The 27519-nt window shown below is 40.5% G+C and overlaps 1 long non-coding RNA gene across 4 annotated transcripts in view; it reads left to right on the forward strand.

Annotated features, from left to right (window-relative positions):
* Positions 1-25741, forward strand: part of LOC311435065 — a 32461-nt gene extending 6720 nt beyond the window's left edge. The window contains exons 3-8 of one of the 4 annotated variants that reach the window (XR_014691899.1): positions 251-368; positions 1578-1638; positions 12248-12342; positions 18490-18617; positions 23075-23233; positions 25254-25741. This is a non-coding gene — a long non-coding RNA (uncharacterized lncRNA). Of the gene's footprint in view, positions 1-250; positions 369-1577; positions 1639-12247; positions 12343-14566; positions 14722-18489; positions 18618-23074; positions 23700-24238; positions 24718-25253 lie in introns of those variants that run through there. The other 3 variants (XR_014691900.1, XR_014691901.1, XR_014691902.1) reach the window with 3 other exon arrangements.
* The last annotated feature ends 1778 nt before the right edge of the window (positions 25742-27519 follow it).

Here is a 27519-nt window from a genome sequence, read left to right on the forward strand (position 1 = left end):
AGGCCAAAAAGACAATTGATGCTTTTTATATATGCAGATCGCTGACAGTGATATTTATCTAATTTATACTCTTCTGTCATTTAAAAATTAATAACTTTTTTTCAATTACAATAGGTGGCAGAAGGCAGTATTTCTTTTGTCTGTGATTGTGCTGAAATGCTGGATTTGACAATGTGGTGCTCTTTTACCAAATCTGGGGATCTAAATGAAAATGCTTTCAAAAGGGGAGAGGGAAGGTAATGTATTGCAGGGATCCCAAAACCAATTTCATAAAAGAGGAGACTGAGCTGATTTGGCTGCCTGGCATGCAGAGAGCATCAGCAGGAAGAGCACCCAGTGCAACATGCCCTGTGTGCTTCAGCCTCCTGGTAAGTAACCTGTAAGCAAAAGACACAGTAGCATGTTACAGCTGAGCAACCTCAGGCAAGAAACTGACTAACAAACTTGGATGTCCAAACTGTTGCAATTGTTGATAACCCAATATTAACGCAAACTCTCTTTTAAGACTCATTTGTAGATCAAGTGTCTCAAGCAAAGGCACTTCATAAATTTTCTCATCATCCAGAAAAAACAAGTGAAACTATCACAAATACATTTTATTTTGTCCTGGAACGAGTCTTGATCTCCTTTACCTGTGAAGTGTAACCTCCTCCATTAAGGCTGGCATTGCTCATGATCTCTGAAGGATGCTGCTATTGATTGAACCATTTTGTTTTCTCAAACAAAAAAGCCATAAACCTGCATTTTACCTTTCACTCTTATCAAGATTCTCTATCGCAGTACAGTAATAGTGCAGGTTTTGTAATCTGATAGGGCATAATGTACCCTATGGTAAACATCTTGGCAGAGCCTGTTTGCTCAGAACTACCACTCATGCCTTGCTGGCACTGAGAGCTATTTAGGTGTCTGTTCTATGCATATGGGATGATATTTTACAGTTTTCTGTCTTTACTAGGGAAAAGACACACATCCTGACGTGTTCCAGCCAAAGGATAAATCCCCTTAAATACATCTTATGCTTTATACAGTGTTTCATATATACATAGCTCTCGCTTTTCTGTTAAGTCTCATACTGCTGCTGTTGATCTTTCCTGAAATTTCTCCAGTTTGTCTCTACTGTTCAAATAATACTGTCCTGAATTTAACATAACATGGCAGTGGAGTAAAATCATATGAGAGCTGCCGTACCTCTACTCTATGACAAAAATTAATATAGAGACCAGTTATCACACCTTGGACTGGCTTAGCAATGTAGCAGAGGGGGCATACATACCCTGGCTTTCACTAGGTTTCCCTGTTTTAACTTCCATTAAGTATTTTTTCATAGATACCCTAATGTTATATGTTTTTCCTCAGACAAATCTCTAGTTGTTCATTTCTAACCGCATTTTAATCTGGATTCCTTCACTTCATTCTCAGTTCAGCAATATTTCCAAGCCCAGATTCATTTGGAAGTGTTAGTGATATATATCATATTTCCTCTTTCTGATTGTAAATGAAGATGTCAAATACTGTTCTCAATATTCCTTTTTTGATTTGATATACTACCATTAAATATGGTGTTCTGTTTTTTTCAGAGACATTCAGGCACCTTTCCAACTTCGTGCATGCTCTCAGGAATTTAAAATTAATTTCCAGGTAAGATTGCAATATGAAATAATTTAATATAATCCACATATGGTTAGTGCACCTCTTTCATCATCTAGTTTTGTGATCACATAGGAAAATGAATGATTAATTTTCCATGTCAAGATTCTTTCTTGACAGCCCTGTTGCCATCAGTTTGTACACACAAAATAGATCCAATGTTTCCCTGAAGTGATGAGTTTATTATCGCATGTGGTACAAAATAAGAACTTGTTTATAGCCTCAGGTGTAAGGAGCAGTCAAGAAGGATGATGGCAGGGGAGGAATGTTCTCAGGTGGGATAATTCATTTACTGCACACCTAGTCACTATTTTTGTCCCCCTTGGAGCAACTTTGACTCAGGCAAGGAGTAGCCTCTTGGCTAAATGAATTGATTTGCCAGGGACCACTCCTGGTAACTATTTTTCCTAGAGGACCTCAGCATTTCCCCCTCACATGACTGATGTCATATTAGGGAGAAGACCCTTGGATGGCAGAATCTGGATGGAGCTCTGGGATTATGAAATCTAGGCATTTAGAGCAAAATAAATCAAATAATTTTGGGGGGTTCAAATGATATTACAGAGGAGACTTCAACTCTGATCAACATACTACAACAAAATGCTCTTCATTTGCACTAAGAACTAGTCTCCTCTCTGTTAACACCAGTTCCTTCTTTCTTTACTCTCTTGCTACCATCTACCCAAACACAATTTCATTTCTTCAGCTTCTATGAAAAATAGCAATCCCCTTGCCATGGTTACAGGCTAGACTAGTCAGTATCCCCCTTTCAGTGTCTCTTCTGTTCACTGTTTGTGTAGCTGGCCTAACTTCCACACCCTGCTGTGAGGGGACCCATGCCACCTAACACTGGACTTTGGACCCCATTCTCCACTTCTCCGAGCATGCCAACAGGGATGATATGGATGAGTGTCTAAATCCATTTTAGGATTGAATCTTGCAGCTGTGGAGGTGCTTCCCAGTCTCTTTTCTTGCAGGGCAGCCCCAGGTGATTCACACTCGGTCTTTTCCCAGCTGCTCGCTGCTGCCCATTGCTTTTGGTCACAGGTCTGGGAACAGCGAGCTGTGACTTATTCTGTTCTTAGCTTCCTCATACCAACTGGAGCACGTTGATCGCTCGGCAGCTTTCACATTGTCTCCTGCAGGACACCTGTCCGTGTCACTGTGCTCCTTTTCCTGTTTTGTTCCCTTTACAAGTGCTTCCAAGGCATGCAAAACAAAACAGCCGCTATGGGCGTGAGGAGCCTTCATAAAAAAAGGCATAATGCAAATATTTGTCACTTCGCCCACCTGCTCCCACGAAGCAAACCCTCCCCTAATCCTCCCGTTCCCCACAGGTCACGGTTAAATCCATTCCTCCACACTCCCCGTTTTCCCAGCCGGCTCCAGCCCCTGCATCCAGCGCGTTTCCCCCGCTTCCAGCCTCCTCTCCCGGCACCGCCGCTCCCTCAGCCTCCTCCGAGGCGGCCCCGGCTCGGGAAGCCGGCCCCGGTGGTGCCCTAGGACACCCAGACCGCGGCTTCGCCCTCCCGGGGCGGGTGGGGAGCGGGGCCGAGGTCCCGACAGCGGTCCCAGCCCCGTAAGGCCGGCGGGCCTCGGGCAGGCACCTGCGGGGCCGCTGCCGCCTCAGCCTGGGCCCGAGGCGCCACCTGCTGGCGGCACCACGCGGCAGGCGCTGAAGCTAATGAGCTAATTAGTCCTGGAGAAGAACAACTTTGCAGTTCCCCTTCTCCTTGTCTGTTAGTGAAGGCCACCGCTTATGGCACAGCAATACTGGGTGACAGCCGGGCACAGCAATACTGGGTGACAGCCGGGCACAGCACTGCGTCCCTGCGTCACAGTGGAGCGGGAGCTGCAGGGGTGCTCCCCGCAGGCCTCCCGCTTGCACACTGCGTGCCCCTGCCTCTCGGGAGCAATACTGGGAAGCAAACACGAGACAGAAAGCCCCTGGCTCTCATTTCACCTTCTCTTTTTCTGTGATTGTTGGCCACTTGAACTTCAGTGGACTGACTCCTTACATAAACCAGATTGTTTTAAATGCAGCTTCTCTGTCCCGCTAGTGAGTCCTAAACACATTGAAATAGATGGGACAGGGAGTGCTGGGGAATAGGCTGCAGACATAGGGGCAGCCTGGGCACACAGAAGAATGAGAAACTTGTAGCAGCACAAGGCAGATCACTGCCACATGGTCAGCACCTCCAGGCTAGCTAGGTGGTGACACTCAGAGCTGTTTTATCAGGCAGTTTTTCTGAGGAATACAGGAATAGGCCTACTTTATATGACATATCCACCCAGCTCAGTGTCCTGTCTTAGACACTGACTGGCAAGGGATTTAATCTATTCCTTTACTGTAACTGTGTCTGTGCAGAAGAGTTACATCACTCTCTAATCCCTATCTCAGATTGATAGCTATGGTTCTAGCTTCTCTAGTTTACTTTTCAGAAGCAAAGAAACCTTCAGTTTGGACATTTGTCTACCCTCTTCTCAGACTGTTTCACTAGCTTCCCAGCCATGATCACAAATAGTTTCTCTCTTGCTCATTGAAGTGCCAGATTCTCATCCTACCACCCAGTTTCTATCCAGTGGGTGGTGGTTAGCATTGCACACTGTGATCTTAAAAGCAGAAACAGATGCTGTTCATATATATTTAATTGAGCCGACCTGTTATGTAAACCCAGACAGTGACTGATAAAGCTTGCAAATTCCTTTGTCCATGGATTCATGACGTGCCCTACATTCTGCCAGTATGCTGGAGCACACATCTCAGCTGTTCAGGTTAAAGCGGCTTCTGCTTGAACCTGGCAAACGTGCCAACTGTAAAAATGTTTCAAATCATCTGTAGAAGACACATGTTCCTTCTTTCCAAATGAAGTAATGCAGCTATGGTTTAATTTTTTAAAAAATAATCCATTACCTGCTTAACTGATTAGGTGTTGACACTGATTTCACTTGAGCATGTTGAGGGGGTTTTGTCAGACCTTGTTAAGCTAGAAATGCTTCTGCCACCACTCATACATGACAGCAGCCTCATTTTCTAACTTAATGACATTGGCTTTATTAGGAGCGCATTTGCCATCATTCATCTATCCAATCAGAGCTCTATTGCACTTGGCAGAAACCAAGCAGGAACATTTCTCTTCTGTAGTGATATGTAGGTCAGTCTTACAACACAGTATTTAGCCTCCACTGGGACAGGTATGACGGCACAAAGCCAGCCGTTGGCATTTGCTCTTACAGGCCGTTTGAACAGAGCTAAGTGTCCTACAGCCCAGCTATCCAGAAGTCTTGGGACCTTAGCTCAGGAGTTACAATGGTGACAAGTGTCCAGCACCATCCTTCTTTCATTGAAGATAAACACCTCAAAATGCATACCTTTGGTGTTGGGCAGTAGGAATTTTAAGCAATTGCTTTCTTCAGGATCAGTCTCATTTCCTATAAAAATCGATTGTAACATGTCATTTTCTTTGTTTGTAACTCCTTTCCTAAACTTAAATTACAGTTGTTAGTATCTTTTGAGATTTCACCACAGGGGTGAGTTCCTCTGTCCCCTTTATAGAAAAAACAACTTTTAAACAACAAAACTAACCCAAGCTTCCTGTAGATTTTTATGATATCAGGATTAGGGCCAGCATGGAGGATCTGTTGGTCTTTCTTGTCTTGCATACTGGCACCCCCTACCCTCTTCACACATGCTTCTAGCCCACAGGGAAGAGTGGTCATGTAGCTATACTACATTCCTTACATATATGCCAGTATAGTCAATGTTAGCAAATGGTGCCAAATTCCATGATATACAATAACAGATTTCCTTTTCATGCTCAAAGTTTGACTTAGTATCCTTAAAAGACAACAAGGGCTAATGAAATATATGTAAGAGTTCTTGGACACTCTTGGTAGATATGTAGAAAAGAGATTAAATGTAACCATTGAAACTATAGTAGGTCACACACACTCACACAACCAAACCAAACCAAACCAAAAAAAAAAAAAAAAAAAACCAAAAAAACAGACACAGTTCAGCAGGGTGGGTATGTAAGACCTTGGATCTGGCAGCAGAATAAAGGGAAAGTGTCCAAATGTGAAATTTGACAGAAATTCAGAAATTTCTCAGAAATTTTGTAGTCTAAGCTGATGAATGTGCAGGATGCTGGACTGCAAAGTCTTGAACATCTCTTGCCACAAGGCCACAAGACCATGTGAAGTTAATGCCTCCAAGAGGTGTTTTCTCCAGCGCACCTTTGCAGCCTGAAGAGGGGTACAGCCTGAGGTAAATATTTGCTGTCTCCCTTTCAGTAGTTCATGTTCCTTCATTGGGTGGACAATAGTTTTGTATCTTCATTAAAGCTGGGAGGATGAGTCTCTGTAGAGCTAATGCCTACATGTATGTTACATCATGCATTAGTTATTGAAGCATTTCACTAGGAAATGGGGTGAGCTTTGTAATTCAATGCCAACCTAAATCCAAGATGGAAATATCAGGTGACAACATTACTGACTGTGACATGGAGCTGAGAGGGGTTCAGGAAACCTAATACATGTAACCCTGGGACAGCTAAATCCTACTGCAGTATTGCTATTCTGACTACCTCAGGAATGCAAGTCTAGATTCTTTGAACTAGATCCTGACGATCTAGGTCATGGATGTATTTAGGTCCCAGAAAAACTCCAGGTTGCCAGCTTTTCAGCACCACTAGACCCTCAGGGCACCTCTGTGCTGTGGATCAAAGCACCCTGTAAATCTCTGTGTATGCCAGCAGAGCAGAAAAAGGGCAAGGACAGGAACACACGGAAGCAAAGGGCAAGCAAAGGCTGAGTGCTTCCCAGGTGAGTGTTCTGCCTTTAGTGCAGGACCACTCTTGCTCTTGCTGTCCTTCCTTGCCTTGTGACTTTTGCAGTCCCAGTTATGCAGCAAGCCAGCTTCAACAGGAGGGGGGAATACGTCATTGGTATGAATGCTTGGTAAACTGGAGGTAGATTCTGGGTGCGGAATCACACCTCCTCAACTTGGTAATATCATTGGGATATTTTGCACATGCCCTAAAGTTAAGATAGAGCCTTTTATCTATTTTTTTTTTTCATGCTGACATCTGTCTTTACCCATAACCTCAGTGAAACATTCTACTTCTTAGGTAAATGAATGCATTTGACATCCTGAAGCATGAAGTGTGGTCAGATATTTTCCCCCATGCATTTAGCAGGTTTCAAAGTTTGGCTCTTGGCAATTCCCATCCAACACACTAGCTTTCTGAATAGTCATTCGGAGACTCCTATTAACTGCACATTTGGTCTGTTTGAATCATTTAGATGCACTGGGTCATCCTGCTGGAGAAGTGGCTTGTAGTTAAGTGCTGCTGTGCCTAAATTAGGCAACTAGGATCTGGTCATTTGTAAAAAAATATTTTATTAGTTTAACTCCATTAGGATCAACTACTGCCTTGCCTTTTTCCTGGAGGATAATGCATAACCAGTCTGAGTAAGGATGTTTCAAATTGCTTATGGATTCTAGCTCCCTATAGTAATTCTAAATCATGGCCCAAATTTGCCATGAACTCAGGTTTGTAGTACTGCTGTCTTCAGTGACATTACACTGTAGTATTTTCATAGGAAGTCTATGAAAATGCTTTCTTTAGGTCAAGGGCTAAAGGTCTGGAAACTCACCCTCTCAGAAATATCTTCATAAATCCTACATGATGAAAAGTCTTTCAGAAATATGAGTCTCTTACAAAGAAGATGAAAGTTTGCCAGACAATGTTTTTCTCATTTTCAGGTGACTATGACCAATGAACAGTAAAGAGGCAGGATAGCCTTGTGATTAACACTCAGCAGACCTTGTTCACTTCTCAGCTCTGTCTTTTATTTCCATACCTCTCAGTCAGTCCAAAGGAAGTAAGTGGATGTGTCTGCGATGTGCTGATCTGCACAACAGTCTTTTTGTCTTAGAATTCTTGATGGTTGCTGGACATCCAGAAATCTGGTAGATACCTAGTGGAATACATGTACATATTGAACAGCAGGCTATCTTTAAAAATAGTATAGTCCCATCCAAAATGACAGATTTCTTGTCTGACTATACATTGTATGGTATGCAAAATTTATAAATTGAGAACATTTCTGAAGTATATAAAATAGGGACAATAATCCTTTTGTCTCATCTATTCAGGATATGTGCTTTGTCTCCCAGAAGATAACTACATGCTGCACCTGCTGTGCAGAACCCTGATCCCATTTGGGACCTCTAGATGGTACTGTAATATAATAATAAAATAAATCGACAGATGGATACTTGTAAAAAATTGGCCAGTTTGCAGGAAAATGTCACACACACACACACACAAAATAATAATAATAAAAGAATAACTGGGTTAGCAGTGTTCCAGCTTCTGTAACTGAACTGTATGAAATATATGCAATGAACAAACACAGCCAGAAAGAGTATAGTTCAGCAGACTTCTGTGGTGAAAAGTCTAAGCGACTTCTAACCTTTCCATGTCTTGCAAATCCATGATCTGTGCTCATCATTAAATACCTTCCAGGTAAAAAACAGCCAAGCATAGAAAATGGCCTCCTGTTATAGAAGCCAACGCATATCCAATGGGAGACACAAAAGTCAATTTTCCTCCTACATTGCTATAGGTTTTCTCTGGCAGTCCTTTTGAACAAAGGTAACTGTCAGCAGGAGGCTATCACACCCTCCTCCAGAGTTTCTGAAGAAGGAATGTCAGAGATTCAAAATCCCTGAAAAGGGAACACCCCTGCCAAGAGAAGGCTTTGAAGTGACACTAAACATATATTTATAATTACAGATGAGGCAGTATAGTATGCACAAGGAATAAAGACATGCAGCGTGTCCTACGGGCATGGCAGGAGAGGTGACATGCATCATGAAGCCTTGTTAAACTGCTCACTGGGGCTGAGGAAACCTGAGGCTGGTGCTTCCTATCACTTTTCATGTCACAATACAATCCTTTTGCTTTCAGGAGTGTGCACATTTCACATACACTATTGATATCCCTTAAATACATGACATAACTCTTCAGCCAACCTCAGAAAGGTAACACAATCATGTTCACATATCCAACACTGCCGCCAGAAAGGACGCAGGGCAGATTTTTAGGTAGCTCAGCTCAGTGTGCTCCCTGGGAGAGGCCTGAACTCAGGAAAACAAGCCTCTGGAGGTTCACTTGGAAAGAGTCAAGAGTCTTGCTGCCATTTGCCTGGGAGGCTTGGAGAGAAAAGCAAAGCCAAAACCAGCCAGAATGTGTACGTTTCTATTTAGAGATCTAGTTGTCTCCATCCCTTTGTGTGTGTGCACATAAGCATGCAAGAGTGATTATGATCTCAGAATGAAAGCAGTTTATTAAAGCAGTTGGTTGTTTTCCTAGTAAAAAACCACATGTGTATGCATATATCTATGCATATAAATCTATATAGTTATGCAAAGAGATTTGCTATGTTTCTAAGTCTGCAGCACATACCCCCCTTATTCAAGAAGATAGGTGGGTGCTATTTTTAATTGTAGAGGATGCCTGAGCAGGTGTCACTAGAGAAGCCAGAGGCCTCTGACCTCTGTTGGAGAACAACAATTTACCTCTGCTACAACTGTGGCTCTAGGTTCTTGGCTCCAAACCCACTGGGTGTATAGTTTCCTAATTATGTGCTCAAAGATAATTTGGAAACATGTGAACAACTTTCCGGATGACAACTTTCTTACATCCCACCAGGTAGATGAAAAATAAAGAAATAAATAGAAATATCACAGCTTCTTGGCAAATTGAGCCTTGGAAATACAGCAGTGAGTCAACATTCCTGTAGATTGCATTAAAATCACAACATTCGCCTCACTGTGGCATGTGCCTGTGGCACTTGCAGTGGTTTTCTTTCCTAGGAATGGAAAAGGCTTCAAATATCAAGATTTAGCTTCAGCAAGTTACATATATCAATACTGAAACTATGCTTTCCCAAAGTGCTTTATCCTGAGGGAGAGCAGATACACGATACCCGAAAAATGATGCATTTCCTGTGTGAATCTAATTATATAATCACTTCATGGACAAAGCGTTCATATGAACTACACGTCAACCACTACTAAACAATAGATGGCTCTCTGACAACAGAATCCCTGACATCCTGCTACTTCTCATTTATATTTCATACATTCCTCTCCACCCATAGAGTTTAATTGACATTGCTCTTTGTATTTTGCCTGCCAGTTTTGATCAAACCCATATAAAGAAGGATGCGTGTTTAAACTACCACAGCATGAGTAATTTGAATCAAATACAGGTTTGCATTAAAGCTTTGGTGTATTATTTGATGCTAAACTTATTCTAAATCTTCAGGACTGCCATTATGAGGTGGGATGCCACATCCTGGTTAGAACAGTAATTGAATCTGAATGCAAATCATCCTTTGTATAACAATGCTTTCTTCTCCTCCCCTGTGCACGTGGAAAGTGTTTGTTTTACTTTAGGGCTCACTCATGCAACAATATTTTCTAGTCAATCCATTGCAGTCATATATGTCCCACTCCCAACAAAATTAAGGTCAAACCATGAACCTTCTCCTCACTTTCCTTTCCTTACACAATAGCTTCCCTTAGTATGTTTACACCATCTTACAAGTGGTTTTCTGGCAGGGCTTCTGATCAGATAAATAGCCCATCTGCATGGTTTATTTTCAGGAGAAGATAGGGTTTATGAGAAACCAGCTGATATTCTCAAGTGGAACTAATATCCTTTCACCTGAAAGTAACATCCCATTCTCCTCTAAGAATTAGGTAAGCATAGTTTAATTTACAGCGTGGGTTTACTCTACATACTCAAGGGACGTTGGTCTAGTTTCCTCCAAGGCCTTTTGGAAATGATGTGTGGTAGAAAGTGAACAGACAAAGTCAGGGTTCCCCAAAGACAGCCCACTGACTATGGGACAGTTAGAATTTGAAAGCACCTGAGCACACGCTCCATATAGTGATTGTATGGACATGAAGTTAGGTCTCAGAAACACTATTTAATTCAGAATATTTGTGGGACTACACAGCTGATGTATAGGGCATATATACCACCTTAAGCAGCTGATTGAGAAGCCCAATGGCATGGGCAAAGATGTCATTTCTGTTTTCATATACTGTCCTTTTTCACAACACAACAAAATAAACTATAGTATAGAAGGGAGTCAATGCAGCTCTACACCCTTCTTATGTTTGTATCAGAACCTTCTGGAGAAGATGGTATAGCTCCCTTTGTACTCTTCTCCAGAGGATATCTGTAAACGCTATTTACACAATTTTTTTCATCAGGGTGTTTTACTGCAACTTGAACAGATGCAACAGTCAAAAAGTTTACAGAATAGATGCAATGAATAGATTCTTCCACATGAGGAAATAAGGGTTACAAGTTTGCCTAAGGGAAGTCATCAAAGTACCACTTCAGGTCTTTGGCAGAGGCAAAACATGACTGTCTGACGTAGTTATTTCACGAGTCTTAACTGGTGTATCTGAGAACATTGCAGACCACAACTTAGAGTTGGCATCAACTAGTGAGAAGGTGTAGAAAAAGCCAGGACCTGAATGTCCAGCCCTTTGGAGCAAGAGTATGCACAAATGTTCCTGGAAAGTTTTCCCAGTCAGTGTCTGTGGTGAAAATATCCATATCAAAATTTCACACTTATAAGTACTTTACCTACACATGACCAATCTGCCGTCCTTTTTTTTTTTTTTTTTTTTGAGTATTTTTCCCTTATTTTTAAATCTAATGTGCTGCATGAGCCTTAATAAGGGAAAACAACATCTCTGTGAACAAAAGATGTAAAATTACTTTTTTAACACATTTATTTAAGTCCTGTTAAGATTGCCACGATTGCATTTCAGTTGCTAGCTGTTAGAAGCTCAGTAGCTTCTAAACATCCTTACCATAGTTCTGGGCCATCCGGCTATCCTGTTTAGATGAGCTACAAATGTAGCCAAAGGGTTTACAAGAAATAGTCAGAGGCTTCAAACTGCAGGCAAGAGACTGCTGGGAAACAACTATAGTGAGTGCAGGCTACTACAAATAAGCATTTGTTTAGACTCAATGACTAGTGGAGCTAGAACCATTTCTAATGAGTCTAGCATTTGCAGCAACTGTTCAATGAAACATGAACTGGTTTCTAAGCCATTTTTTCTACAGCTTCATATATATATATATAAGTTCTCATTATATATTCACCATTTATTTTTAAATAAAACTATAATTGTAAACTTACTACAAACATTGTTATTTTTCATATACTGGCATTTAATTAACCAGTTCTGAAAAATATCTAATTCCAATTTGAAATAACCACAGATAACTTCTATAAAAATAAGTTATAAGCTTTGATCAACCATAAATACAAAAAAGACTGTTTTCGAAATGTTTGATTTAAAAATAATATACATGAAGATTTGCTCTGGTGTCATTCACTTCAATCCTACAATGTCTGACATAGCTAATCTCAGATCAGAAGCAAGCACATAGTTCTCTCAGTTGGGATGATGCAAAAATAATGTGAGATTATCAAGTTCCTTTGTACTTTAGCTCATGTGGTTTGATCTTTTACTGTGCCAGTGTTCTTTTTCAAACAGATATATCTACAACGCTGTGCCTTCAAGTGGTGAATACTGGAAGGTCACTATATTATCAACTTGGCTGGCTGCTTCTACCGTCTCTCTCTCACTTGGTAGGTGTTCCACCCACCTCCCTGCATCAGCATTAGTGGTTTTACATCATCTAGTGCATCTGATGGCTCACTGAATGCAGTATGGCCAATTGAAAATCACCCTAAAACAAACAATCAAGCAAAGAACAACAACAAAACAATTATTTTTCTGTTTAATATATCTTCATGATCAGTAATACTAATAAGATTTAAAAAAAAAAAAAAAAAAAAAAAAAAGGAAAGAAAGAAGGGCAAAAAAAGAAGCCTGTAATTAAATGATCCCAAGGTAATCACGGAGCTCACTTCTTGTAGTACATCACCCTGAAAGTGAGTGAGTAAAGCTCCAACTATTTATAGCTGCTGAGAATCTGGCCCATTATATATAAGTGAAATGCCTTCCTTGCATAATTCCTATAATCACATTTCCTCATGAGGTTCCTGCTTCATTTTGGCTAGTATCTAAATAATCTCTCTCTCTCTCTCTTTTTTCTTTTTTCTTTTTTCTTTTTTTTTTTTTTCCTGAAATCCCTACTCTTCTGAGTTGAATGTCTGTGCATCTCGTTACTGGCTGTATTTCTCTAATATGAAAATGCTGCATTCCCATAAGTAAAACTAGAGGAGTGATTTATGCATTTTTCTGCATGAAAAGGCCCCTTGTGTGCTCCACATGTAAAGGCAGAACAAAGCAGATCCCTACGAACATTTGTTTTCCTTTTAGCAGTTATTGCCATAAAAAGAGGTCAGAATGAAATGAAACAACCTAATGTTTTGTCCCTTGTCCAGCTCTGATGCCTGATCTGGTTTCAGATGAAATAATTATGGGTCTCCCTCTGAATACATGAGAATGGACTCTGGCCCCTTAAGGATTACAGCTAACTTGGTGGTTCACGCAACTTTGGACCAACTGGTCACAGTCCACCAAGCCAGCCATGCGTACACTTTACTTCTTAATATTTTCTGCAGCCCCAGGTGCAGAGCACTCATGATGGCCTCATGGACCACCCAGGGTTTCTGCGCTGCAGCAGTGGAGCCACCGAAATGAGTAACTTGACAATCACACCCCATAATAAATAGATCTTGGCCAGGAGTTCCAGTACAGCTGAGTTAGTCAGATGTGCTCATCTTTAGGCATTTCAGGAGCAGTCTGAGGGGAGCCATGGCTGGCTTCATTGTCTGGTTTTGTTCCTAGCTGTAAAACAAAGCCAAAAGGAAAATAGTTTTCCTAAATAGTATTATATGATTTTGGAAAAGTAAAATGGCAATTCAGAATCTGTTAGGTAAGTGCTGGCACTGTGCACTTGAATGCCTGGTCTCTTAGGAACATAGTGTCTGGGAAAGAGCAACAGGCTGAATAAACCTTCTGCTTGAAGTTCTTAGTTTGGTCCCAAAACATTGGGAGCATCTCCTTACCATGCTGGGGTGCCCTCAGACCATATAAAGAGTCTGTATATGAGTCAGTCAGTCCACTTTCTGAAGTCCTCACTATTCAGAGAGAATAGACAGGTGCAGGAGTGGATGTTTGAAAAGGATACAACTTGTCCACTGCTGAGTGACTGCTGACTCATTTCACTCAACAGTTCCTAAGACTTGAGATCAGCTGCATTCAGTCCACGACAGCTGAATGCATCTAGTTAAGACCCCTGGTAGTGAACTCCAATGAATGCTTAGGAGTGTAGGAATTAAGGTAGGTATATATTGTTCTTTGCCATTATACAATTACCGACCTCTGGACAAGAGAATTTGTCAGCTCAGTGTTGCATCTAGATCAGCATTTTTAAAACCTTCCAGTGGATTATTCTCCATGAGGGCATATCATCTTTTTTAGATTTCCTTTGTGGTTTTGCCATCTGCCATATCTTGCAGCAGTGAGGTTGTGAGAAAAAACAGGGCTTCTTTCACTTGGTTTTATATTTGGCAACTATTTTCATTGTGTGTCTTCTTGTCCCTGTAACGTTAGAAGTAATAAATACATATACATTTTTCATCTTCACCATGCTGTCCATCATTTTATAGTCCTTAATGCAAACTAAAGAGTCTTTTCAGCTTCTCCTTAGAAAGAAGCCATTACCTCCTTCCCATCAGCCTTCTTTTTCTGTCGCTCTTTTTAGTTAAACTTTTTTTTTTTTTTTTTGGTATGAAGTGTCAGAAATGCATGCAATATTTCAGACACGGGTGAATCATGAATTCAAACCCAGACACAATGATATTTTCCATTTTGTTCTCTCTGTGTTCTTTTTCCTAATAGCTCAGTTCCTAGTTTGGGTTTTACCTGACATAAGAATGTCTTATGTTTCTGCTGAGATTGACGGTGAAAGTTCTGATCCATGAAGGCAGGATGTTTCCAAGAAGGCAGGATTGAACCATTGGTCCAGAGGTCATCCAGCAGCCCTGTACTAATTTTCTGAGTTATCAGGCCACCTATCAGGACACTACTGTTCAGCCTTTTGTTCATCTGAGGAGTAGGTCTGCATGGATTCCATAACAGATCAATGACTCCAGGCTTCTCTTGAGAGAAAAGGAATAATTTATCATTGCTAATGGTTTGTTTTCTGTATCGATCTTCTTACCTCCTCCTGACCAGCAGCTTTACTTATGAAGAAATACTCTCAGAAATATTCCCGGTTTAAAATAATAATAAAAATAATTTTTTTTTTTTAAAAAAAAAGCTATTTCTGGACAGATGTACATTGCACATTATAATTTTTGGTCCTTGTCTGTGTTTTGACTGTGTTCTGACCAACTTAAAAACTGTCAGTAGATGTTGGTGTAGTTCTTGTATACAATCTTATAGGCAAAGCAGTAAGGTCAGTCACCACATTTTCCACAGTCAGCTTGCATTGCCCACTCCAGCAATCTCTAGAAATCTGAAATAACTGAATTCAAAAGCCTGAGACTTGCATGATGGCATGAGAATTGCGAGGTTCATTTTTTCTCTCTCATCACACTAGAAATAAAAGAGAAAACTTTCATTCAAACACATTCTTATGTGTTTGAATGAAAACACAATGATTAAAAAGAACAGGTTTCTTCTCTGTAGATTTAGCCTCCAAAGTAGGTGTGTGTTTGAGCTTTGTGCCTGGAATCCCTATGAAGGGATACTGGGAATGGCATGCCAGCTCTGGCTAAAACCAGAGACAGAATTCTCAGCGACTTCAGTATTAATATGGTTTTACTCAAGATCTTTACCAGCTATGCAACTGTTACTGCATTTATGTAGAGTTAGAGGATGTATGATGTCAAGTGCCAAGCTCTTTGGGTAATTGCTGCTTAACATCTGCACAGATGTGTATAGGAAATGTCACAGTTGAAGCACAATCTTTGATTGTTTCATTTTAGTTAGCTACTTTGTAAATGAATGCAGAAGATAAAATGAATTTGCTTTTTCTAGGTCCTAACTTTGTTCCCCAGAGAAGTAGATTTCAAGGGGATTACTTCTATGGGCAAAATTACTCATATGCATATCATGCATATATCTTTATGGGATCAGCACCTGAATTCATGTGTTTCTTCTTGCAGAGCAATTACTATTCACATTTTATTTTAACAGAGTTAGCTCCCTATTCAATTAACATCACCACTATTTTCCCTTGACAATTTCATGGCAAGTCTATAGGGATCCCATTAAAATGTCATTATATTGCTGCTGTGTTGTAAGACTTCAGTGGGAAAACAATTTCAGTGTAAGTCTACAGAGATCTTGTTATGAAGCTGTTAGAATGTGAAATGCAAATGGCATCAATTATTTCTGTGTGAGCGTGTGGAGTCCCACTCCCGATATCATCAAGATATGAAGTTAAAAGAAGAGTATTACAGTCTGCATGTATAGAGATGCAAGGATAATATAAGAATTAAAGGAGAAAGGGGAAGAGAGGAAGGGACAAAACATTTTTAATTACAGCGATGTGGGACAACAAGTAGGATTCATAGGTTGTATATTATGGTTATCATAGGACCTTGTCCCTGTTAACCCCAGTCCTGAGAGCCCTCCATATAGACAGTCCTCTGAACCAATATACAGAGGATTTACACAACTAGATCATAGTAATAGGGGTGGTTTTAGATTCCTACAAATAAAAGATCCATTCTTGCAACATATATTTTAAAGAGAATGTAGTTTTCCACAGTCGGTTTGCAGTGCACCATGCAACACGTAAATATCCCTTAAACCCATGGTAAATCTAATCAGGTCTGTACATTTAATCTGTGTAATTCTCTAGAAATAATTGGAAGAGAAGGATCACCAAGCCCAGGGGTTGAATTCCCACTGTGTGCTAGGGGCAGCTCCAAAGCTGCCTTGGTACCAACCTCATCAGTCATGCAGACAGCAAACCCCTGAAAGGGAGCTCAGATGCAGCTAGAACGTGCCCTGTGGAGCATATCTGACATTGGACCTATCAGCACATGTACAGAGGGACATTTCACTCCTTGGACATTGCCTGAATGCAAGTTGTCTGGATGATCACTTGGTTGGCAAGAGGTAGCAGAGCCCACAGTGCTCAAGTCTGCCCTAAAACCCATTATTTCCCAGTGCAGGAAAGAAAGCCACACAGTGAATGAGCCTGGGAGGTGGTTGACCATTCAGTGCTGGGTTTTACTGTCTGGGTGAGTGAAGACAGTGAGGTTAGTGCCAAAGGCAAGAGCTTGGTGAGGTTATTTAAGGAGGGGAGTGGTCACTGTGGGAGCAGATAGAAACAATGCAAGTACACGGAAGATGAGACAGTACAGTATCTAAAATGTATATCTCCATGCTGTGCCAAGGATAGGGTTTTAGTGTACAGAGCTTGTGTCCACATAGCTTTGTGGGGATATGCTGCCCTCCTTTTGCAAAAGCTCTGCACAATGTAAAACATAAATAATGGTTTAATGTGGTAAACTCAAAAAATGATTCAGCCTTTGAGTGAACCTCTTTGGACTTTGGTCATTGCAAATTCATCTAACTAGTACTATGCTACAGAAAATTATTAATTTTGCCAATATTTTTGATGACTGTTGCCTACTCTGCTGTCATAAACAATTTAACATGTCTGAAAGCCCATGTTTGTAGAATAAGACAGGTAATCTCCAGTCCCAGTCACAAATGAAAGTTTGCTTTTCCAGGAAAATGTCAGCTTTGCTATCATCACATTTGATGAGTCCCGGAATCATCAAGGGCCTCTATAAATACCCATACATCCATGATTGGGAGGAAAACTGGATTTCCTTTTTTTTTTTTTTTTTTTTTTTCCCAAATCCACGATGGGTCTGACTGTAATTCTGGTGCTCTGTGGATAAAATGAGATCTATGAAACCTTATTTAGAAATGCAGGACTTGTGAACAGCAAGATCTTAGGAAATGTCTTGAATTTAGGAACTACCCTAGGGGATTTGACCTGACCATGTCTGATGTGTTTATCTATCTGCCAACATGTACTTTTGATGGCATTTCACAGAAGACTCTCAAGAGTAACAGAAGTACAGACTGAATTGCACCCACAGAACACCATGATAAATAATTCTGTAGATGGCACAATGCTTTTAACTCAAAAAGGCTGAGTTAACAGAACTGTAGTTGCCTTATGTTCCTTAACATCTGTTCAATGAACCAAGTTTCCAACTTCATTTACACTTGCATTGAAGTTGTCTATTATCTGCAAGCTGAAACATTTTTATTTTTTATTTTTTGGAAGGACCAGCTCTTATCAGAACAGTTTCAACCTCACACTGTCACAACACTGGTATCTATAATATTCACTTCCAGAACTATTGTAAAGGAATAAGAAATCAGATGGTTTAATGTTCCTTTTAATTTCCTGAAGTATGAAAGAGAAAGTATTATGCTAACACCTCAACACCCTTCTGCTATTATGGCCAAATCTTGGCCAGGCAGTGATACATTGCACAAACTGCTACACTTAGCCTATGCTCAGAAATCTCTGCTTCCAGCTACTGTAGTTGGTGGCAGCTGCTGTAGCTGTGAGTTACTCCCAAGAGTAACATCTTGGAGGTAGCCTGTGTTGTTAAGTGTATGGATAGGCAGAGCTCAAGGGATTCTGCATCCCATCTTTCTTCTTTCTGCACAGCAAATAATAGACTTATTGAAACATTCTTAATCTGCATAATCAGGACAGCAAATAAATATGAACAGATTTACTCATAAAATTTCCCTCTCTCCTGCTTCTGTACTGCCAGACCTCCTCTGTGAACAGCCTCTTCTGAAGCATTTTGCTATTTCTGGACCTGTTCCAAGACAGAAAGCAGAAGAGCACCAACACTGTTCTGGATATAGCAGAAATAAACAGTGAAAAATAAAAATTAAAGTAAGTAAACAAAACAAAAACAAAAACAAAACTCTTTAAGCAAAATACCTAAGCTGTATCTGAAACCAGTTTAGATTGCTAATGGTTGTTTAACATAAATCAAACCACTGATCGATACACTTACTGCTCCCATTAAGCAGAAGAGGATAATATCCCAGACACTTCCCATCCCACATGTGTGGTTATCCCTGTTGTCCTACTTTTAGATACCTTCTTCCTCTCTCCATTTTTCCCTGTCATTGTGACCCACATGTTCTGAGTCTGTTGACAAAGACACAGTCCCATTCATATCCTCTCAGACTTGGATGAAGGGGGAAACAGACATTGCCAGACTGGAAATCCTTCCCCAGGACTGCACCATACTCCTTGTTACACCCCCAACACAGCCTGGTTCCTTCTCAGATTGGGCCATCGTACCAGATTCAATGTGGGTCTGCTGTGACTAGGTGGCAGTTTCCGTGCTCTACATAATACAATACAGCCCAACTTTATATCAAGTGATTTGTCAGTATTTTCCTGTTAGCATTTGGCTTTTCTCTTGGCTTTGCTTCTCACTGCTGTTAACCGTCCTGACAAATGAAAGTCATTCTGAAACTATGTGGCTTTGTAATTATTATCTTTGGTAAATGTTTTGAAAGCTGTAGAGTTGCTGTTTGCTCCCCCACAAGCTGGAAATGCCTGCCAGAAGTTCAATTTAACTGTCAACACCTCTGTTCAAGAACTTAAATATTTTGGAGTCTGTCTTTATAGTTACATATATTAGCATGCTCTGCTTTCTGTAGGACAGACAACTGGTTGCTAATAAGAATGTATTCCTGTTAAGTCATGTTCCTTTTTTTAAAGCTGATGTTGAGCTAGTTTTCATCTCTCTGTGTTGGTATTCGTGTCAGAAATAGGTTTTCTGAGTTCACTGCTGACTATAGTCCTTTAGCTTAAAAAAAAACACCACCACCACCAACAAACAGATCCTGGATAACCTCATGAATGACACTGCTATCAGTTTTTTGAAGTTGGAACAGTAAAGTCTGGAGAATATTCCTCCTGCTTCCATGAAGACTTTTCATGCACTGTTATAAACACATTCAGTAACTTCAGTGGGAGCACTTGGGAGCACTAAGTTAGGCACATTGATAACCTGTTGAAGAAATGGCCTGAGAGTGCAAGTTTAATGGATGTATTCAGCCTGTGTCAAATGAATTGCCCCCTGTTTTGTGTGTTTTGTGGCAACAGGTAGCAAAGAATGGATCCTGTTCTGTGGAGCTCAGCCAGACAATATTCTGTATTAACAGGAAATTGATGCCTTGGGCACTTCTGAAAATCCCCCTAAGGTTCTTCAAACTGATGTTCCATTCCCATTGATTTCAGCTGTAATTACATATCTGTGTGGTCTTGAGAATCTGATCCTAGAAAGATTTCTAAAAATGCTGATGCACCTAATCACCTTTAATTTCAAATGAGAAATTGAATCTGCAACTTTAGGCTCCAGAAAACTGAAGCCTTTGCATCTTCCTTGTCCTTAGAACGGTTAGGAACAGGAATTATTTGTAGGTAGGATGTACTCTGACCTCATTGGTTTAGGCTTTGTTTTTAAAGGATAAATAGACTTCAATAGACACTTACCCTTAAAATACGATGGGGGCTCAGTGTAACCTTTACTTTATATCCCAGTAATAGCCTGTTAACACTATAATAAACTCCTTTTCATTAAGCACCCTGTGCATTTACAAGAGACCATCTTTCACCCTGGCTGGACAGTGCTAAGCCCCACTCTGCTCTGCACAGCCAGAGACAGGAGGAGAAATAAAAATGTTAACACAAGCTGAATAGAAAGAACATGTCCCAGAATCCTCCCAAGCCTAAAGAACTCTTGGGCATGACCACAGCTCCTTGGGTAGGGAAAGACAGGGTAGGCTGCACTCTCCTTCGGTTTTTGGAGAGCCAAAACAATGCTTGTACATGAAATAAGTGTGAGGTGAAGGAGAAGGTGAGACCCATGTGCTGGCTGCTCTTATGCTCGGCAGCATAAACAGCAACAATCAGAATGAGACACAGAGGGCAACTCCCTCAGACATAGGTGCCAAAGGAGTGGCCCTGAGCCCGTTTAAAATAAATAAATAAATAAAATGTGCTATTGAATCAATGAAGTCATATTCTTTTCTGAGGAAGGCCAGGTGCCTAGCCCAGAATTAATGAAAATTAAGGAAAAAAAAAAAAATCATATTGTGCTCCATAAGGAGACAGCCAGATTTTCAGAGTTGTACTGCACTCCTCTGAAATTTACAGCATTTCTTCTGTGTTAGTATAGTTGGGTCCCTTTGATACCTGCCTGTAAGTCCCATATAGCAATTCAATTAAAAAATAAAATGTTCATTTTTCAAGACACTTTTGTAAATGCCACCAGCAAATTCATTAATAGATGCCACAGAAAAGAACTATGTCTGCTGACATAATTCCTTGAATGATGAGCTATTAATTAGCCCATTTGTGTCACACGTCATCACCTAATCTGTTACATTACATCCCTCTACATTTTACAATACATATAAAGCTGTTTTCTTTTTAATTTTGGGCCTTAATTTTGGGCTTAATGAGATCTCAGAGGCAAAAAAAAAAAAAAAAGTCTGTAACATGGAAGAGAAATAATCTACACAGAACAGAGCACACTGAAGCATAAATAGGGCAGACTGTGTGGCAATAAGTACAAGCAGCTGGTCAGAGCAGATTCACAGACAGAGTGGAGCTATATGGGGATAAAAGATTCCTTTAGCTTTAAACAATGCCTAATGTGCCAAAATAGCCCAAATGATATGTTTTCCCTAACCACCATAGATAAAATTCATGCCAGGGCTGAGAGCCTCATTGCCCTAGCACCTTTAACTCACCTAGATTAAATTGTGGTCCAGTGAAAGCTCAGGGGAGTCAGTCTTCTGATGCTACCTTTGTGCAATCCCTCTGTATCAGTATAGATTTCACTTCACTGCCACTCATGCACAATGCTGTTGCCCAAAAAAGTGAAGTAAGAACTGAAATCTTCAGCTAGGTACTTAAAATGTGAATTGTTGGGCAACGAGGAAAATAATCTCACGGTTCATATGTACAGTTAAAATATACTTATGAATGTTCTTGGAACTCGATTCATTAGAGAGCAGCAACACATGAAGCTGAGTTTTAGAAATGTCAAGCAACAATGTCACCAGGTAGGTCTAGGAGCATATAGCAGCACTTGGAGCAGGAAATTAAAAAAAAAGGCATTTGCCCTGCTGAAACAGAACAAAGCTGAATATGGGAAAGGGAGGGATCCAGTGGCATAGTGGCCAGAATGTCACTACAAGAATAGTATTGCCCAAAAGGAAGCATCCTGGAGAAGCAGCAAAAATATTGATATGGAGAATTTTCTTCTAGACAGTGGTATAAATAACATTTTTGCTATCAGGAAGAGTGATAGAAAATAAGCAGAAACACTAGGAGATGTGGCAACTAAAATGTAGTTTCTCAACATCTGGTTACACAGATAGTAAACAAAGTGAGTTCTCTGAAAAGGCTGCCAAAGTCTATGGAAGGCTATATCAATCTCTTTAAAACACCGTGTAGGTGGTATTGAAGGAGGAATTGGTGACAGCTAGGCAGTGCTGGTGACTAGATCAGGACCACTTTTTTCTATCTACTGTCTTCTGACTCACTAAATGGCCCTGGGCAGCCTACTCAGGTGCTAGAGCTGCACCAAGCCCTGGCATCACTCCCCAGCCCCCACCAGGGACAAGCAAAGCCTGAACAGCAGTGGCTTCACTGCAGGTATGATGTGAAGTGACTGAGCCAGCTTGCAGAGAGGCTACCTGAGTGATCTGTGCCTTAAGGCCACACTGCCTGCTCTGTGTGCCTGTGCAGCCTCCTTACACCCAGCACTGCTAGATGAAATCCTGCTCACACACATCAGTAGTCTTTGCAGAGGGAGGGATGGGGAGAAGTGACTTCAGATATTTCAGGTAATAAAAATGCTTTACATTTGTTTACAGGAAATATTTTTGTATGTGAAATGATGCTATTAATTTTCTTAGGAATAAACCAAGTTTCTACAAATGCAAGTTCAAAAGGTCACTTAATGTCCTTCAGCATGTTTCACCTATTACATGTTACACCTATTCACTATATTAGCACAAGAACATGAAGAAATGGATTTTTTTCCCTACAAATTCAAATGGATATTTGTCCATAGCAGGTGGAGTGAATGCTAATTTGTGGCAGTCCCTTTGGTCTCCTAAGAGGGTACATGGTGCCAGCCCCGCTTACACAACGGTGAAGTATGTGCTACCAGAGCTATCACTGCTCACTGATTTGCAGCTTGTACTTGCAATTGTTAGGCATAGGAGATGAAAAATTAGTGCAAAGTGGTTTTGTAACAGTGACATTGTACAGCTAGATGCCTATGTGTATGGTCAGCTCTGTTTTTTTATCACCAGGAGAGGTGTACTGCAATGGAGCATGTCAGCATAGGAGAGCTGGAGTTTCCTTGGTCCAGTTCTCTGATGCTACCTACTTTCTCCCAGAAGACCCATATTTTCCTCTGAAGCAGAAAGATCTTGATGTACGGAAAGATCTCAAAAGCAAAAATTACTGAGGTTTGTACTTCAACAGCACTTGTACCTTTTTCAGTTTTACTCACTGTGACTATACATGCATGTGCTTTGGGGAGGAAGGAAAAAAAAAGAGAAGGGAAATACAGATGTAACTGAGAAACAAGGAGAGAGGTACAGTTTTTTATTCATGCATGGTCCATATAAAGAGACACCTACAGGCTAAATTATTTGGGATTTTTTATCTAACTCTAACCAGTGTTTCTAGGTTGATATTTTCTGGTCAGTGAGGAAAAAAACAGTTGGGCTATTTTAAATTTGAAAAAATACTTAATGCATTAAGAGAAAGATCCCAAGCTTACAATGTCAACACCCACGCCTCACCCCCAAACAGGAATGCTTAGGAAGAGTTATCTGCATGAGGTTAATCTGCCAGTCCATTTCCTTCTCTCAGTATAACCCTCACCAAGAGATTTTATCTTTGCACAGTTTTTTAATATACTGAGCTAAAAGGCATCAGAGAAGTGCCAAATGCCAGTGTCATTCTTGTTGGCAAGTGTAACTGTTGAAGATCCCTTTCTCGTCTCATGCTGCTGCTATGTGCCTTTGTTTTTCACACACATATGAACAACTCTGGCTTCTGCTTGACTCTCCAGGGGAGAGAGATGCTGAAATGCCTTGTTCCAGATGCATGCTTTTGAACAGCATATTTAACAACGCTTGTTCACCAACAGACCTGTACTGTCACCTTCTAGACACTAAATAACCTAAAAGAGGAATGTGTCAGGCAGGGAGTGAAAGTCTTCAGTGCTGTGCTTCACCTCCTTGCCCAGAATCTGCAGGCTAGATGAAGTGGCCAGATTCAAAGTAATGTGTATTTAAAAAGGCATGGATTTGGCTTTTGGGGAGAATTCCCTTATCACATGAGCCAAGGAAGACACCATCAGTCCCTGGAGCTTGCTGCCATCAGAAAGCCAGACTGTTCTTTCCTGCTCCTCCTCCTGGGCCTTGGGGATTACACAGCACCTGTATACCTTATTCTTTTTACAGACCCACTAATATTACAGGACACAGTGGCAGGCCTGGAAGCACCCATCTGCTTTGGTGCCCTGCAGTGACATGTTCAGAGCTACCCTGTTTGTTGGTGGTAGCCTCGCTGTTATACTGGGAACAACCTCAACCTTGAATTCTCACAGGCTGACCTGAACACAAGGGGCTGTCCTTCTTCTTCTCTTCCCTACTTCCAACTTAAAGCATTAAAGAATATACATTTCAATATACATTTCAGAGTCTCTTTAGGATTTTCTATCATTTTTTCTTATGTCAAAGGTGCCAACAGTGTCAGCACATAATGTCAGATAGTGCCAGAGCCAAAAGACGACCAGCCTGCACTGTAAATCAAGTTCACACATCAGTTCCCAAATGTGATTTAACAACCTTACTTCATAATTATTCATAATCATAATTTTAAATCATATTTTAAAATTTTGCTTTTTATTCACTTCAACAGTGGGGTAACAAGGATATTATCTTGAGGAGGTGAGGTAACAAATACTCAGCTAAGGTAGTGACAGGGCTAAGTTTGAAACCTCACCAGAACACAAACAAATCCTCAGTACTTTGAATCCTCATGTCAGCCTCCATGCCAACCAGTTATTTGAACAAAATTTCCCAGATGTCTACATCTCTAAATTCAGTAACATGGTGCAATTGATAAGGGCTCCAGGGCCATGAATTGGATTGGGTTCAGTGTTCAGTTCAGCTACTGAGTGTTTGCATTCATACTGCAAAATTTCTGCAGCCTGCAGACCTGAGGACAGTCGTTCCACTTGAACTTTCAGTAGCCACGTGACTGCAAACAGCTGGGCTCCTTCGAAACATCTTCACTTCTAGAGAGGGAGATTAATTATTCTGTAGTGGGTACAGAGCTACAGATCTCAAATATAGTCATGATTTTCTGTGTATGAATTAAATTGTCTTATGTCCAAATAGCCAACAATTATTCTTCCAAATGTTCATGGTCAAATGTTTGGCCAACTTATTAACAACTCTCTTTTCAACCCAGAGGAGATCCCCAGATTCAAGTCCAGTAAGTAAATGGATGAAACTTACAAATTTGGAAATGGAAGAAAAGTACATAAGTCTTTGGAATTTCTTGGCAGTAAGGCACACATGAAATAGCACGAAATATGGCATTGCCTTAGTGGTCCAACCGCTATCTCAGGTAATCATTTGCCTTCAGACAGCAGAGGAGGAACTGCCAAACTGTTGAACAGTTTAACAGTAGCTGTAAATGCTGTCTTGACTCTCACCCTGATGTAGTCTCCTCTCTTTCCTGCTCCCCCTGACAATGGCACAATGGCAGCTTGTCTCTTGAGTAAATAGATTCATGAATCTGGTTATGTTTGAATATATTCATGCATTTAGAGAGATCACTAATCCATCCCAAACTGGAACTATGATTCCCTCTGATAGGTTAATACACTGCTTTTATATAGTGCAATGAATAAGTTGAACTTGCATGTTATCACTCACAGTTGAAACACAGTAACACCTCACAAATACATACTGTCTTTCAAGGAAAAAACTTAAAACATTTTTTCCAGTCATGAATTTAATCCCACAAAGCACCAACCATGTCAGCTGACAGATACCATTTTACTCTTCTTAGATAGGTAAACTGAGGTAGAAAAATCTCAAATACAGATGCTTAATGTGGCTTATTTCCAAAGATGCCAACTCCTTACAGTTGCCATTGTTTTAGGATTGCCACATACCTCTGAACTTGAGATAACATTTATTGAAAAAAAATAATAAATTGAATAATGAAGTGAACAAAACATAAATAAAGAAGATTGTATGAGTGTATTTTTCTGTCCTTTTTGTGATCCTTTAGACCTCATAGCTTGTTTTATACATGCAAGGAAGATGAATGAAAGGCCAGGGGCTGGGGGTTATTGTGCCAGGAGGAATGGTTTGTGTTCCCTAACAAAGACACCTAATTTTTAGTGAAAACTGAAAAGAGGAAGAGAATTCCATACTACTGGTATTATATATCCCCTTGTTTGTGCACACTGGCCTGTCTCCAAAGCAGAACGTGTGGAAACCATATGACTACTATTGAATATGTGCCTAAATCAAATTTGCAGTGTTTTTGCTTGCCAAGCACAAGCCTCCAGTGGGGTTAGATACCATATGTTAGGTAGAAAACAGGTTGCTGTTTTATTACCTGCCTTTCCAGGTGCAGGATGATCTTGCCAAACTAAGTGACATTCAACTGTATCAAAACTACATAACCTTCTGCTTTATTCTGGGTCCCAAAGCCCATCCTAATACCTGCAGAATGGTTGACTAAAGCAGCCACCTACCTCTTCAAAAACAGTTTGTATAAGCAGAGAGGGAAATTAAGATGGTAAGTATTAGGGTCCTTCCCCCATCTGAACTTGGGAAAAATACATTTTGCAGGAGAAATTGTTACAGAAGACATCAGGAAGCAACATGCACAGACAATTCAAGACATCATTCCTTTGCAGCAGCACTTAAAAAAATAAATAAATAAATAAAAATTAAAAAAATAAATAAAATGTGTTTTTATTCCTTATTGGCACAAGAACAAATCTTTTAGAGCAGAGCCTGGGCTGTACATTGAGCATGTGCTTTGTTGTTCATGACTCCAGGCACAAATGGAAGAGCGTGGTCCAGCTGCCCTTCAAAGGGAAGGGGCTCAAATGTGGTTTTGCATTTTTATCTGGGAAACTTGAATGGAAGAGTAGCCACTGGACAGCTGTCATTTTATTTAGAAATGTAGACTCTAACAAAGACCCATCTAGGCCAGTAACCTGTCTCTAAGAGAGCCAACTCCCACAACAGACTCCCATAACAGTCTGATAGCTTGCTGCTCAGGGACTTCCAGACCCAAAATAACATGTATTTAGAGTGTTCTAATGTGTTTCTCTTTGATTGATTAATTTGCCCTGTCCCTTCTTGAATTAAGGTAAGGTTTTGCTATTCACAGCATCCTGCAGCAGAAAGTTTCCACAGTTTCCAGACATTGCGTAAGGGAATAATTCCTTCTCTTTGCTTTGAATCTTCCACCTTCATTTCTTGTACAATATTATTCCGTACACTTGACTGTCTTTGTCAGCATTCTCTGAACGTTTTCCACCTTTTCTATATCATTTTAGAGTTGAGGGGGCTCAGAACAGCACAGAATATTCATGGCAAAGACACACTGTACATTTAGGACATGGCCTTATATAGACTGCTTTTTCCCCATAAGCATTGCTTCGTATTTATTTACATCGAATATCATTTTCTGTCTCATGGCAGAT

This window comes from Aythya ferina, assembly GCF_964211825.1.
Source record: "Aythya ferina genome assembly, chromosome: 3".
NCBI classification, from domain to species: Eukaryota; Metazoa; Chordata; class Aves; order Anseriformes; family Anatidae; genus Aythya; species Aythya ferina.